Source organism: Myxocyprinus asiaticus, chromosome 28 (genome assembly GCF_019703515.2).
Source record: "Myxocyprinus asiaticus isolate MX2 ecotype Aquarium Trade chromosome 28, UBuf_Myxa_2, whole genome shotgun sequence".
Lineage (NCBI taxonomy): Eukaryota > Metazoa > Chordata > Actinopteri > Cypriniformes > Catostomidae > Myxocyprinus > Myxocyprinus asiaticus.
The window spans coordinates 33,324,895-33,341,278 of record NC_059371.1 but is presented as its reverse complement, the minus strand read 5'-3'; the positions used below and the strand labels follow the sequence as shown (position 1 = coordinate 33,341,278).

At 40.2% G+C, this 16,384-nt stretch overlaps 1 protein-coding gene across 1 annotated transcript in view; it reads left to right on the top strand.

The window, feature by feature from the left end:
* LOC127419545 (molybdate-anion transporter-like) overlaps positions 1 to 16,384 on the top strand; it is a 189,806-nt gene that overhangs the window by 149,246 nt on the left and 24,176 nt on the right. The gene's annotated exons all lie outside the window — the stretch shown is intronic.

Sequence of the window (16,384 nt, the reverse complement as noted above, 5' to 3'; positions counted from 1 at the left end):
ATCCTCACTGACCAAGGCACAACATTCATGTCACGTACACTATGCGAACTGAACGAATTGTTAGGCATTAAATCAATTTGCTCCACCGTTTATCACCCGCAAACCGACGGGTTGGTCGAACAATTTAATAAGACCTTGAAAAACATGATTAGTAAATTCGTACACGAAGACGCCAGAAATTGGGATAAGTGGCTCGAACCCCTGCTGTTTGCAGTACGAGAGGTCCCACAAGCCTCCACAGGGTTTTCCCCATTTGAGCTACTGTATGGCCGTCGGCCGCGTGGCGTGCTCGACGTCATATGGGAAGCTTGGGAGGAAGGACCTTCAAATAACAAAAAACTAATTCGACAAGGGCACTCGACTATGGGAATTTTCACAAGGAGATAAAGTGCTTGCATTGCTGCCCACTTTGAGCTCCAAATTACACGGCAAGTGGCAAGGACCCTTTGAGGTCACATGACAAGTTGGAGATCTTGATTATGAGGTTAGGTGAACAAATAGGGGAGGGGCACATCAAATCTACCACCTCAACCTCCTCAAACCATGGAGGGAGGCAGTACCTGTAGCCTTGGCGATGGTAGTTCCAGAGAGGGTAGAGCTCGGGCCAGAGGTGACTCCCAAACCAAGTTAATTCCCCCCGATTCCCTGTGGAGACCACCTCTCACTGTTGCAGCTTACAGACATTGCCCGGTTGCAAGCAGAATTCGCGGAAGTGTTTTCACCCCTTTCCGGTCACACGAATCTTATAGAGCACCATATTGAGACCACACCAGGGGTGGTGGTTCGTAGCCACCCTATCGTCTTTCTGAACACAAGAAAAAGATTGTTCAGGTAGAATTAGAGGCAATGCTTGAAATGGGCGTAATACAAGAGTCGCACAGTGATTGGGCCAGCCCGGTAGTTCTGGTACCGAAGAGCGACCACTCGGTCCAGTTCTGTGTTGACTACCAGAAAGTGAACTCTGTGTCCAAATTTGACGCTTACCCAATGCCATGAATTGACCAGTTACTTGATCGGTTGGGCGCGCCTCAATTTTACTCAATGCTGGACTTAACAAAGAGTTATTGGCAGATCCCTTTAACTCCAATAGTCCGAGAAAAAATTGCTTTTTCCACACCGTTCGGATTACACCAATTTGTGACGCATCCCTTCAGTTTATTCCGAGCCCCAGCCACATTTCAGCGCCTCATGGACAAGATCCTCAGACCGCATACAGCATATGCCGCCACATATCTAGACGATATCATCATTTATAGTAATGACTGGCAGAGGCATATGCAACATCTGAGGGCTGTCCTGAGAGCACTGTGGCAGGCGGGACTCATGGCCAACCCGAAGAAGTGTGCAATTGGGCGGGTGGAAGTTAGGTATCTGGGGTTCCACTTGGGTCACGGACAGGTGCATCCACAGGTTAATAAAACCACAGCTTGCCCAACACCCAAGAGCAAAAAGGAGGTAAGGCAGTTTTTGGGGCTGGCTGGCTACTACCGGAGGTTTGTGCCTAGTTATTCTGATGTCACCAGCCCACTGACTGACCTTACTAAAAAGGGGGCTCCCGATCCGGTCCAGTGGACAGAGTCATGCCAACAGGCTTTCCTTAAGGTAAAGTCCGCACTTTGTGGGGGGCCGCTGTTACATGCACCTGACTTCTCTCTCCCCTTTATTCTGCAGACGGATGCATCTGACAGGGGGCTGGGGGCAGTGCTATCGCAGGAGGTGCGAGGGGAGGTACTGTTTATTAATCGCAAGCTCTCCTTCAGGGAGACAAAGTACAGTACCATCGAGAAGGAGTGTCTTGCGATTAAGAGGGCTGTTCTTACCCTCCGCTACTACCTGCTGGGGCGGGTCTTCACCCTCTGTCCCGATCACGCTCCTCTGCAGTGGCTCCACTGCATGAAGGATACTAACGCGAGGATCACCCGTTGGTATCTGGCTCTTCAGCCCTTTAAGTTTGAGATGATCCACAGACCGGGGGCACAGATGGTTGTGGCTGACTTTCTCTCCAGAAATGGGGGGGAGTAGGCAGGCTGGATGTTGCCCCAGCCTGAGTCGTCAGTGGGGGGTATGTGGCATGTGTCTGTCCGCGAGACAGGGAAAGCAGTAAGGTTTGTCACCTGGGCTGTAATTACTTTAACACCTGTCTCTCATTATAGTGATGGCGGAGGGATAGAGAGAGCGATATTTTGAGTTGGCCAATAAGAGCCGTTTTGCTTTGTGTGTGTGTGTGTGTGTGTGTGTGTGTGTGTGTGAAGCTGAAGTGTGAGAATAAACACTCAACTGTTTGCTGTCTCCTGACTCCTCCATTGCCCATGAACTTATACTTATCACAGTCTCCTTTTATCTAACCGTCTCAAATTGTGAAGTTTTGTCTAAGCATATAGTTAACCTAGCTCCAAATAATATTACTGTATGTACTGTCACTCTCCATGTGTGTCTGAGTGAATAAGTGTCTGTGTGTCAGTAGCAGAAGAGAGGTCAGAGGTTAGCAGTGTTTGTGTTTCATTGTCAGTAAAGTGTGTTGGGGGCTGAGATTTATGATCTCTGTGTAGGGAGACTGCAGAGTGGAGGATAATGAAGACAGATCAGACCGCTATCTCTCTTGCTCACTCTTTCAATCTCTCTCCCTCTCTCTCTTCCTTTTAACTATTTCTCCCACACTACCTGTGTACTACCTCCTTGTCTCTCATTCTCATCTTCACCTGTTTCACTTTTACAATTTCCTCTCGTTCGGTGTTTACACCAGTTATCTGAAAATATCTCTCTCTCGTCGTCTCCCTCTCCTTTTTTTTTTTTTTTTTTTGCCCCTAATGGTTTCTTCATCACAACACTTTCATTTGTCACTCTTTGCTATGACATCATAACTCATTCTAAGGGCCCCTGACATCATCCATTTTTTCTTGCTTTGTTATTTTTTTTTTTGTCCTCCTTCGATTTTTCATCCATAACCTGCTGTTTCCCCTGTGTTCATTGTCACGAGTGCAAATAAATGTATGAATAACATTTCCACTAAGCAGTGTATTTATTTGTGCCAAGGTCTAGTGGGCCTGGATGGAAAAGGAAAAACAAAAGAAAAAAAAAAGAAAAAGGGAGGGGAGAGAGAGTATGGCGCTGGTGGCCATGGCAGGTTTTAATCAGGAACAAGATGCCTGTGAGGAGATCACTATTTCCTTGCATTCAGATTGATGTCATGTGAAGTTTTGTGCTGCAAGGAGACATGCAAAGAGTGCAAAACGGGCATGTGCATACACACCCTGCACAGAAATGCACACAAAATAAGCAAAACAAACTCAGAAAAGCATCCAATTGTAGCACGCACACACAATCATGAACTTAAAGGGATAGTTCACCCAAAAATTAAACTTCTGTTATCATTTACTCACACTCATGTTGTTTAAAACCCATATGACTTTCTTCTATGGAACATAAAAGCAGATCAACATTCACTTTCATTTCATTTTCTTTTTTTCATATGATGAATTTAAATGGAAACTGAGATTGTCAGTGTCTCCTTTAAGAATATACACATACTCATGCATGCACACATCAAGACACATACTGTACATAAATATATAAACACGGAAAGCATGCATTTTCAGTTTCAAAGTTAAATGCACGGCCTGGGCAATGAAGGGGCTCATTCATTCTGCTTGGCAAAATGTACACATTTAGACTCCAAATGTCATGAAGAAATAACAGACAACACAGATAGAGCATTTGGAAATAGCTATAAGGTAAATGGGGAAGTTATGGTGTATATTTTGCGTGAACATGAATGTAAATTTATGGCTAGCAATTTAACACGTTAATTTTGTGATTAATTATATCAAATGTAAGGCGGTAAGAAAATTAACGCAATTAATCATGCCCCCTGACCAATGTTCCCACTAACTTTGGTTCTTGCTGAGCAAATCCTATTTGTATTGGGCAGAGCCTTCAGCCACCTGAGCAGAATATGATATATATATACCTGAGCAGAATATGATATATATATATATATATATATATATATATATATACTGTATACAGTATATAAATATATAATATTCTGCTCAGGTGGCCGAAGGCTCTGCGCAATACAAGTGAAATTTCAAAATCTTTGAAATGTGAAATTCAATACCACAGTAAAAATTTACAATATGCTATTATGCTATTCAACACACTCCATTATTTTAAATAGTTAACTATTCATTTACGTAAATATAGACATATTAAATAAAAACAATGGCATGCTGTCTAAGTGTTTCTTAATTAATTAAACACTGCTTCATATTTTTTAATTATTCAGGTAAATAGTCATAATAATAAAGAACTAGCCTAAGTATTAAGCAAACTAATATCATATTAGGCTAATAATAACAAATAAATAAAGAGCAGTCAATGGATTTCTTTTCAGTATTGTTGTTTGATTAATATTAACATCATAATAGACAGTGGCAGATCTATAAGGCTGCATTAGTGTGTTAACAGTGCAAAGTCTTATGCACACAGATCCAATCTCGTTCGTGCGTGCAGTCACATTTCCGCATTTACCAATAGCGCTCGCGCCTCACAGTAAATGCGCTTATGTGTATGTGTTGTTTCACGACTCAATAATGTGTATTTCCACCTTGTTTACACACAAGATTTCACTCAAAGCTTAAGTTCCACACTGGAAAAAATTTACATTCGTATGGACTCCAGTTGAAACACTGAGCATATACTTAGCTCTGAATCAGGAAAATCTTTCGGTTTTCCCACACACTTAAGTCTGCCATCGGTACGGATGTTTTTCTGTCTGCACGGGCGCAACATCAGAAGTGGGCAGTCATGCAGGCACACAGCTTAGAGGGAACATTGCCCTTGACATATGTAAATTACATGTTAAGTCAGTAGGGGGCAGTCAACGCAGCTCAAACTATACAGGCAACAAACCGACAGCTAATCAAAACTGAGTGTAGGGGTCTCAAGGCGTATTTTTAAAGTTTCAAACTACATTGAACTTGACACAGCATCCAAAAAATACAGTATTTATGGCTAGAAACGCTGAAAACCAGTGCAATACGACTGAGAAACAAAACCACAGTAACACGCTACAAAAATTGTCTGTCCGACACGTGTTCAGGAGGAACGCAAAAACGAGTCCTGTGATAACACCCCAAGTAGTCCATAGGCTTTTGTTCAATGACAATGAAATAAATCAAACAATATATTGACCACTTTTTGTATTATCTAATCAATGCTTTACTCATCTGTCACAATAATATATTGTCTTTGAATTATTTGAATTATTAAATATATTTATCATTATTTTGATTATTATATATTATCTGATCTTTAATTGGTGGTCTGTTTCAGCATATAATGTTATGTAATTACTCTGAATAATTTTAATCGATTGAAAGCCCTCTGTAAATATATAGTGTACATAAAACCACATGTCATATTTCATCAGTGATTGCATATGTGTGCATGCTTGTGTGTGTGTGAGTTAACTTGGGGGGAGGGGGGTGGTCGGATTGGAGTGTGCTTCAGAGTTCCAAACAAAGTTGTCGGAAAACCTAACAGAGTGCCAATAAGCACATGCAAATGAGCACATTGCCTACCTTCCAACATATGTGTCCAATGAAAGGTGAATGGCTCTCCTGTCTATACTTTCCTACTTTCCTCACAATCAGCCATGATGTCACCGTAAACCCTCACTGAACCGACCTCTGTCAAAAAACATTTCTCTCTCTCTTTCTCTCTCTGTCCTCTGCTTCTCATTTTCCACCTTTCCCTATTGCACTCACCAGGCTGCCTCCCTCCAGTTGAAATTCTTCTGGTGAAACCACATTTTTTCTTTCTTCTTTTCATTTGCTCTTTTCCCTTCGTGCCCCCCCCCCCCCCACTCCAGACTTTCTCTCTCTTCTGATCCGGGCCCATTCTGTCCCTGGCTCTCTCGCTCTAATTGAATCAGCACAAGTGAAGCCCACTGCCAAAAGTAGCAGGATGTTCTGATTAAAACAAACTTCAAAAAGTGGCCTTTTAAAACTGTTTGCAGTACCAAGGAAAGAAAGCATGCCAAAGTAAGGGTGGAAAAGAGTATGGCTTAAAAACAGATAGATGTCAGGGAAGGAGGTCACTAAAAGCAAGAGAGAATGTCGAGAAAGAAAGGAGAGGGGCTGGTGGGGGATGCGGGGAGAAGCTGCCTGATCCACATATGGAAGCAATTTTGTAATTGTGGCAAATCTTTGTGCTCGAGAGGAAAGGTCCCCTTCTCAGTGCCTTCTCCCTTAACAAATAAAACTGCCATTGTACCCAGCATATTTTCAAAAGCCACCATTCAAAACACTATGCAATAGTAGACCATTGTCAATTGAACTAATATGAGAGCAGACAAGTTCTTTGTTCTTTGAGAGGGGAAAAACTAATTTGCTGGCATGGCAAAATATAAAGAAAAAAGGTTGCACTCTTAAGGAGCTATAAATCAAGAGGCGAAAATGCAACTGAAACACTTCAGTAAATTTTGTCATCATTTACTCACCCTTTTATTGTTCCAAACCCGCATAACTGTCTTTTTTCTTCTTCTGCGTAACAAAAAATAGATGTTCGGGGAATGTTTGCCTTAATCACTATTCACTTTTAGTGTAATTTTTTTTTTTTTTCATACAATGAAAGTCAATGAGGACTGAGACTGAACATTCTACTTAATATCTCTTTTGTGTTCCACACCAGAAAGAAATTCATGCAGATTTGGAACAACATGAAACATGGAACAGCCATTATCAACCTTGACTGTGGACCTCTTTCAGTATAAGCCATCTCCAGCCATTTCAGCAATGCAAAAATGCTAATTTATACTGCTTTATATTGCAGGATGGCAATACATGTGATCATGTGATTAATATCATTCATTATTATTTTCATTAACACATTAGTTTGGAGCGCACATAGTTTTACCATTTATTGCATTTTGCCATCAGGCACTGAAATGCTCAGTTCCATCTGTCACCACAAACTTTACACAACCAGGAGAGAGAAGGAGAAAGAGAACAGAAATCCGCTTGGAAAATGCTGTTTCAACTATCTTTGCACCAAAACGGCATCTTGTTTTATCTTGGCAAAATAATAAACACATTATTCTCTACTTTCTTGTCAGAGAACCCTCTCTCTTTCTTTTCAGTGTATAGTAAACAGACACACAGATCAATCATTCTGCATGGCTTCTGAAATATCATCTTTGGAAATAAATAAATAAAAACATTTTGGTTTTGAGAGAAATATGAATGGAGGTTTACATGGCAACATAAAAATACTGCATCGTCACGCTCTCTTAAAAGAAGCAGATTTAATTGTCTTCAATTCAACACAGCAACAAGTGAATGATCTAAGCTGATGTTTGAAATGTATCCAACATTAGGATGTTAATTTGCTGTACATCCTGTGATTGTGTGATAGTTTATAAGCCCATTTCACTAAATTCTGGTATTATTATCCTTCTAGTTATTTACATTGCGGTCAATGACAGCGGAACTTTGTCACACTTCTCAGAAATGCAGCCGCTTGCTTAATTCTGCATTGCAAAATAAGGTGGATAAATCACGAAAGAAAAATGAATGCAACTGAAACCACTTCCAAACCAAATCCAAAAAATAATTTAAAACATTGAAAGTTTTCCGAATGCTTCGAAACTTTCAACTTCCTCCTAGACCCTTTCCACCATTGTTGAAGTGCCCTTTGCCTAACAGGGAGCTTGGTATAAACTTGTTAAATTGCTCATCAGCCTCCAGAGAATCTGGCATGACTTCACATACAGAAATCTTTCAATAAAGGAGAGAAAGAGTTTGAGCAGGTAAGTGTTGGTGGGCAGGAGAGAGAAATAGAAAGATGACAGACACTGATGGTTGACTGCCTAGCCCGAGGCACAAGGTGTTTCTACTGTGTGCATGTTGGCAGCAGCCCCTGTTCAGTTCCCAAACACTATACGTTCTCCCTCTGTAATTATCATCATGCCCTGCCATAACATGTTCCTCAGTACATGAGTCGCCCACAGTCATAGGTTCATAGCTGCACAACAGTGCTCCAAATTTAACACAGCCAATTAACCCTGGCAACTGTCAAAACACCAAAGAAACAGGGTTTATGTAAGGCGCCGCATTCTGTTCAAATTATTTCAAGTTATCTTGTGCGAAATGTAGCATTTCAATCAACGTGTCAAGCACATAAGCTGTAATCAAGCTTTTTTATGGTTAAAAAAAAAAAAAAAACAGACAGTGAAATCAAGCAGGAATTTTAATGGCTGACTTTCTGGAGACACTTCTAATGGCGTTGAAAAATAGGTTAATGCTTACAAGTTGTGTATGTGTAATTAGATGGTGTGTGAGTGTACAGTGAACTAAATCTAACAAAAGTTTCCCCTGGGGACATTTAGGATGTCCTAATTTGCCAAAACTAGTTAATATTAAGTTAATAATGTTTTCTGAAAATGTAAAGGTTTGCTTTTAGGGGTAGTCTAGTAGCCTATGTATAATCAGGCATAAGCTGCATAAAAACAATGCAATTTATGTCTCAATTTGCACAGCTAATTAAGTGTGTGTGTGTGTGTGTGTGTGTGTGTGTGTGTGTGTGTGTGTGTGTGTGTGTGTGTGTGTGTGTGTTGGAAACATGGAAGGAAGCATATTCAGTTTTGTCACTTCCTTTGACTGATTTGTGTTTTCTCAAGTTTTGTCATTTATCGAAATTCACATGCATTTTATTTTTCGGATATAAGAAAAACAAATTCAATATCTGTGGCGCCTATCGGTTTGTTTGGCTGATCTGTCAGCCTGGGCGTTTGTAGGTTTTAGTGAAAATGCTTTATTCAGTTTTGAATGCTGCATGGCGAAATAGCGACTTCTTGCTTTATAGTGGCCTCTAGTGGTAAGAATTAGAACTATAATGTAAAGTCACAAAATCAGAATCAGAATCATCTTTATTGCCAAGTATGCTTACACATACAAGGAATTTGTCTTGGTGACAGGAGCTTCCAGTGTACAACAATACAAAAACAATACAAAAACAGCAGCAAGACATAGATAATAATAAAAAAATAAAACAAATTATACACATACGTACAGACACACACATACATACACACACATACACACGGGTAGTGCAAATCTAATGCAATCTGTTATGTACAGTGCAAATACAAATCTGTTATGTACAGTGCAAATGTTTGTTTTTTGTTGTTGTTGTTGTTTTTTTTTTGTTTGTTTTTTTTCAGAGGAATGAAATGACAGAAGAGGTTGGATGTGTTGGATAAATATTAAAAAGACTAAACTGTGTATTGCACATAGTTATTGCTCAGTGGGGCAGTTTAACTGTTGATGAGATGGATAGCCTGAGGGAAAAAACCGTTTCTGTGCCTGACGGTTCTGGTGCTCAGAGCTCTGAAGCGTCGGCCAGAAGGCAACAGTTCAAAAAGGTAGTGGGCAGGGTGAGTGGGGTCCAGAGTGATTTTTCCAGCCTTTTTCCTCACTCTGGAAGTGTACAGTTCTTGAAGGGGAGGGGGGCAACCAATAATCCTCTCAGCAGTCCGAACTGTCCTTTGTAGTTTTCTGATGTTTGATTTCATAGCTGAACCAAACCAGACAGTTATTGAAGTGCAGAGGACAGACTCAATGACTGCTGAGTAAAACTGTATCAGCAGCGCCTGTGGCAGGTTGAATTTCCTCAGCTGGTGAAGGAAGTACAGCCTCTGCTGGGACTTTTTCACAGTGGAGTCAATGTGGGTCTCACACTTCAGGTCCTGTGAGATGGTAGTGCCCAGGAACCTGAATGACTCCACTGCTGCCACAGTGCTGTTTAGAATGGTGAGGGGGGTCAGTGTTGGGGTGTTTCTCCTAAAGTCCACAATGATCTCCACCGTTTTGAACGTGTTCAGCTCAAGGTTGTTTTGACTGCACCAGACAGCCAGCTGTTTAACCTCCCTTCTGTATGCAGACTCATCGTCATCTCGGAGGAGGCCGATGACAGTGGTGTCATCTGCAAACTTCAGGAGCTTGACAGAGGGGTCCTTGGCGATGTAGTCATTGGTGTAGAGGGAGAAGTGTAGTGGGGAGAGCACACATCCCTAGGGGGCACCTGTGCTGATTGTACAGGTGCTGGAAGTGAGTTTCCCCTGTCTCACAAGCTGCTGCCTGTCCGTCAGAAAGCTGGTAATCCACTGACAGATAGACAAGGGAACAGAGAGTTGGTGTAATTTATTCTGGAGTATAGCTGGGATGATGGTGTTGAAAGTTGAACTGAAGTCCACAAAAATGATTCTTGCATATGTCCCTGGTCTGTCCAGATGTTGCAGGATATGATGCAATCCTATGTTGACTGCATCATCCACAGACCTGTTTGCTCGATAAGCAAATTGAAGGGGATCTAGAAAGGTTCCAGTGATGTCCTTCAGGTGGGTCAACACCAGTCTCTCAAATGATTTCATGACCACAAACGTCAAGGCGACAGGTCTGTAGTCATTAATCCTGTGATTTTTGGTTTCTTTGGGACAGGAATAATGATTGAGCATTTGAAGCAGCATGGGACTTCACTTCCAGTGATCTGTTGAAGATCTGTGTGAAGATGGGGGCCAGCTGGGTAGCACAGGATCTAAGACACACTGTTGAGACGCCATCTGGGCCTGAAGTCTTCTTCGTCTTTTGTTTCCGAAAGAAGCGGATCACATCATCTTCACAGATCTTAAGTGCAGGTTGAGTAGCAGGAGGGGGGAGGAGGGGGGTTGCAGGAGGTGTTGGTGTTTGGGTGAAGTGAAGGTCAGAGTGGGTGTGGGGTGTGAGATTGGGCCTTTCAAATCTGTAGAACACATTCAGGTCGTCAGCCAGTTGTTGGTTCCCTACAGGAGACATGTGGAATTATTCATTCAGATTCTGCTATTCACCATGCAGAGTATGTTCACAGTGTATTAGAGAAAACATAATAAATTCAAACACTTTAAAAAGTGTGATGACAAACTTATTATTACATGCTTTATGTATGCAAACACTATTAAATTTAGCATGTTTATAAATGGGAATTCTGGCTTGCTACATTGTTTTTTTATTATAATTTGATAGACTTAATATCAAGAAGCATTGTAAAAATGTGCACAGACAGTTTATGTTTAATATTGTCACTTGCACACCTGGGTCAGAATTAAGTTGGGGCTTGGGGCAAAAATGTCCCCAAAAGTGACAAAAATGCCCCCTAAATTCAAAATGTGTGAATAAATTGATAACATTTAAGTGTTAGAATAAAAGAATGGCACAGTATATTTTTTTATGTTTAGAAAAATAAATGCCCTCCCTCATAAATGTTAAAAAATGACCCAAGAAATTAAATCCAGCACTCCAGTACAAAAATAAATAAATAAATAAATACAAATAATTAAGATTTACGCATTTCAATTTCATAACAAAATTCCCTCAAATTGAATTAAAGGTGCAATATGTAATATATTTACTGTACTAAAGCAGAACATTATCATAATATGTTATCAGAGATTTAGGAAACATGCTAAGTTGAAATACTGGCTTCTCCGAAAACAATGCTACAGCCAGTATATTATACTTTGAAACTTCCGTTCCGGGCCAGAATTTCTGTTTGTGTTTTGGCCTATGTGATCCCGCCCACTGCCCATTTTCCAATAGTATTTCGATACCCCCGGGTTGCCAGATTTGAAACAAGTTAGTGGGCAAACACAGTGCACTGCAGACATGGAAACAGTCCCGGTTCTACAGTGTTGGAGCACCCTCAAATGAAACATAGAGCACCCTCAATTGCAGAGCAGGGCAAACTACTGCCCGCGGGTCGATTTATGATGAACGTTTTTTATTAGATCTTTCATTTATCTGGCTTTGGGACCTATCGCGCATCCACAAGCTTTTAATATGCACAGGGTTGCCAGATAATATAACAACACCCTAATCAGAGATTTATACTTGCACAAATTGGAAATATTTCGCCTTGTTATACTTAATTTATGCAATCTGGCAACTATACATGCAAGTGCACGTGCTTTCTCTTTCACTTAGTGCTCAATAGTGCATGGAGGGGACACCCAAGTAAAACCAAGTGAGAGAGGAATATATTTATTCTTTGTGTTATTTGTAAAATGCTGAAGTCCCTCACACCTGTATGTGAATGTTACTCTGGCAGTAATCATTTATCAGTGTCATGCAGCCTGTTTTATTCAGTGGTGTGCTGAATGGGGTGCCAAACACTGACAAGACCCACATCATGACCCATGAGCGTGTAAACAGGTTGATAATGTTCTGAGAATAAAAGAAGGAAACGGGTCCACTTTGCAGCCAACATTAAAATAAGCTTTTAGATTCTCTTTCCCAAATATTATATTTTACTTACCAGACTCCTGATATAGAGCGTTAAATTGAATATTAAATCACCATTGCATTGAAGTATGGTAAAATAATCAATAAAAAATTAATTTTATTCAGCCTTTATTCAGTTTTACTAACACATGATAGAAATTTTAGAAGCAAAACTTCAAGCAATCGCAGAATGGTCCCATCAGTCTGTGTACACTTCAGAAAATTGTGCATCATTCATTGAGTGCATGTCTGGGCTTAAAAGATAAAACTATGCAGAAATGTTTATCTTCTCTGTTCCATGTTCTACTTAACGGCTGATGTGGCCCCAGTACCAAAATAATTGCACACCCCTGCTCAATTGAATATGTAAGACTAATACTGTAAATTGGCAAGCAGATTTTCTTGAATACCAGCAAACACACAAAAATCCTTGCATTTTGTGAATGCACAAAATGCTGCAACAAAACTTATAAACGCGTATGATTTTGCAACTCAGTATGTCCTAATCTGCAGGGGCAGAATTTTGCTGTCATTTTCAGCGACAGATCATAGGGGGAAAAAAACCGAAACAATAAATGTTTTGTACATTTAAAAAAAAAAAAAAAAAAAAAAAAAAAAACCTTTCTTTATGTTGTTTGAGAGGAATTTAAACATGATTTAATCTATTAAAAAATGTGTTATTATGATACATCTCCACTTTATACAGAGCACCCCCACTATTTTCCAAAGCACCCTCAGTGATTTTGATCTGGAACCGGGCCTGCATGGAAGCCAGCAATACATCTAACTAACATTGACAGAGTTATAAAAATCCACATGAGCTGGTTTATAATTTGCAAACAATAAAAACATTGCAAACGGATACATTAGCTGATCAGTTTACAGTGTAAGGCTCTTCGCTTGCCATTGTCCGTTTGCTCGTTCCTGTTGCGTGTCCTCAACCTGGCAACCTGCCTGAGCTTAGAGTCTGGGGAGGAGGGGGCGGGGGCGGGGGCGGGGTAGACAACTCTCTCCAATAGTTTGAATTTGGACTGCAGTACCCATTTTAAACGCTTGATGTCAATGTTACATATTGCTCCTGTAAGTAATCTTGAATGAAAAAATAAGAAATATTTAGTTTTTATACTTAATACATACTAGCTATATGAAAGTTGTATTAAGTTAATTTTTTAACGATTACACAATTTAGTTTGATGGAATTCCATTATGAAACTGAAATGTGTAAATCTTAAAAATAGGCTAATATATATATATATATATATATATATATATATATATATATATATATATATATATATATATTTTTTTTTTTTAAGTGAGGGGACATTATTTTTTAATTTGCCCCTTTAAGTTCTGACACTGTTGCATACACACCTCAGTAAACTTGCAATGCAAGATGCAAACCTCAATGTTAAAAGTTTACAGTGCTGCAGAATGGTGGCATAAATAGCCTACTCTTTACTGACCCTTATTAAACTTTTCCCAATACAACTTAATATTGACCTGCTTCAGTGACGTCACTTTACTACACAGCCGCCATATTTGTGACCATCAGCGAGAAAGGTTCATGCAGGTCTGAAGACAGCACAAATACTGGCAAATTGAACTTTCGCGGACATTTAAAGATATTTTATTCACGATTCATCTTCGTATGCGGGCGGGTCTGGTGTGTGACCAGCGAGTACATCACTGTAAACATCTCTCATTCAGAAGTTACAAATGATTTTGTGTTTTCTGGACTGATTTAGTCACAGTATTGATTTAGTCACCGTGAGTATGAATGTAGGAGCTGCTTTTAACTCCTGAAGAATGTTTTTGTCACATCTCACAGCGCAGCACAATGAAGGTGTTTGGGATATTGGTCACAAACATGGCGGCCATACAGTGACGTCACATGACACAGGTGAACCTTCGGTCCACTGCACATCTTCACCAAAAGCTTCACTCAGTTATCTTTATTTTATTTATTTATTTATAATTATTTGGTTCTATGTATAGGATGTATATTTAATACAGCAATAAGCCCCATGAAGCCATGTTTTACAGTGAATTTAGAACAGCTAAGGGGCGTTGTTAGGCACGACGCGGAGCGGATTATTTATTTTAATATTTATTTTATTCATAAACAAAAAATATAATTATATAACACATTTATTCCTCCGCCAAGCAATGTAGTTCCAAAGATGTTGCCAAGCAACACATGCAGCAACAAAGACAGTGAAAAACATGCTTAAAGATTGGGGTGATTAACATTTATCTGGATATCACCATTAATTGTGCAATTGCTGAAGCATTGATCAAATAAGTTAGCACTCTTCTTTGCTGGATGAGGAGGAGTTTTTAACGCTGTACAGGTGCGCTTTAATTGTGCAGTGCCAGAGGCAAGGATATTGCTCCAGCATCATCTCTCCTCATAGTTTGGGCGCCAGTAAGGTTGCAGGGACGATTCACATTTATGCCCCGTCACTGACATGATTTCTCTCGCCTCTAGGTGAGAGTTTTTGTACAGTCGTGCTTCACAAGCAGTGGTTGGTGTAGATTATCTCAGTGCCAGCTGCTTTACAAATCCGTGGCAACATAGAACCAAGGAAGTTCACCCCCATAGGTTCTCTAGTGTACCTAACATTAGGAGAAAGAAACAATGTTGCCTTGTAACCTGTTGCATTGTAACTGTTGTCACCTGCCAGCAATGTCTTTTTTTGCTTGTTACAGTGTAGAGTAACCAAGCTACACTGTAACAAAAATATATATTGCTGGCAAATGACAGCATGACTACAGAAAGTTGTGCACAATATGCTACAAATAAAAAAGTAAACTAAAGTTTACCTTACCATACATCTTTGGTGTAGTTTGTCCACTTTGGATGGAGATAAAAAGCCGGTGGATTGGCCAAAAGCAACGAGAGGTATTTCTCCAATGAGGCGACAGGACACAGAGGATTCCCTGACTGCTCAAACATAAATCCCCGTAGGCTTTCTTTGTTTCTTTCGCCGGCATCTTTGTGGTTTTTTGTGCATTCGTTGAATGGCAGTGTTACATACTTCTGACCGTTCTCGTCTTGGCGGATGATAAATGATTCGGGCTTCAGTTGGCGGTTGCCCTCTTTAGCTCTGCATCCCATAAGCAGCTGTACATCAAACCAGACATTGTTGATAAGACCCTCAGGTGTATTTGGATTCAGTGCTGCAGACTGCTTGATTTTCTGAAAGTCTGCCTCTGTTAACGTAGGATGGTGGGATGTTTTGTCACGTCCTTCTCTGCGAAGATTTTTCACTACTCCAACGAAAACGTTGTTGCTAGTGATAAACTCGGGATCTTTCAACAGACACCAGGATTGGCTGATCGGTGATTCATTTATGTACCGGTTAAGCCCCGCACGTAGGCCGACATAACTGCTGAAACCGTAGGGTTCACCTTTCCCGTTTTTCACGGTGGCATAAAACGGACGGAGAGCCTGGTTTAGGTCAATTTTGGTTATTGTTTTAAAATCAATAGCCAGATCTTTCTCGGCACACCAGTTCTGAAAACAGCAAACAGATCACATAGTCCGTTTAACAGTCCTAGCTTCATTTCTTGACTTTTCCAGCTCTTCAGTTTCTCTCTCATTAATTTCAGAGTGTCTGCTTTGTTTTTTATCTTCTTTCTCTGTCCTGTCCATCTCTTTCCACCACTCATCCACGCTTAGACCACCCATTAAGTCAAACTTTACAACAAAATCTGTCATTTTGAAACAATTTCTTTGGGGCAATAATACTGAATTGTTTTACAGAATCACAGACGGTAATACTGATGTAATGCGGTCACAGGTGTATGTTTGTTGAGTAATTTACAATGACTCAAGGACCGGAACTATCCGTTTTATAATTTTATTTTGACAATGTATTGCAATGTATCTTTTAGACCACCACAATAGCACTCAATTTGACCATGGATGTAAGGACAGCAGTGCTCTTCAATTAACCAGAAGAGGCCACTGTTTTGCCGTATTCAGTTTAAACTAGAGCAGGCTAATAATTAGTCATATTAGTAGCCTACCCAAAATGTTTCTAATCACTGCTTTTACCTTCATT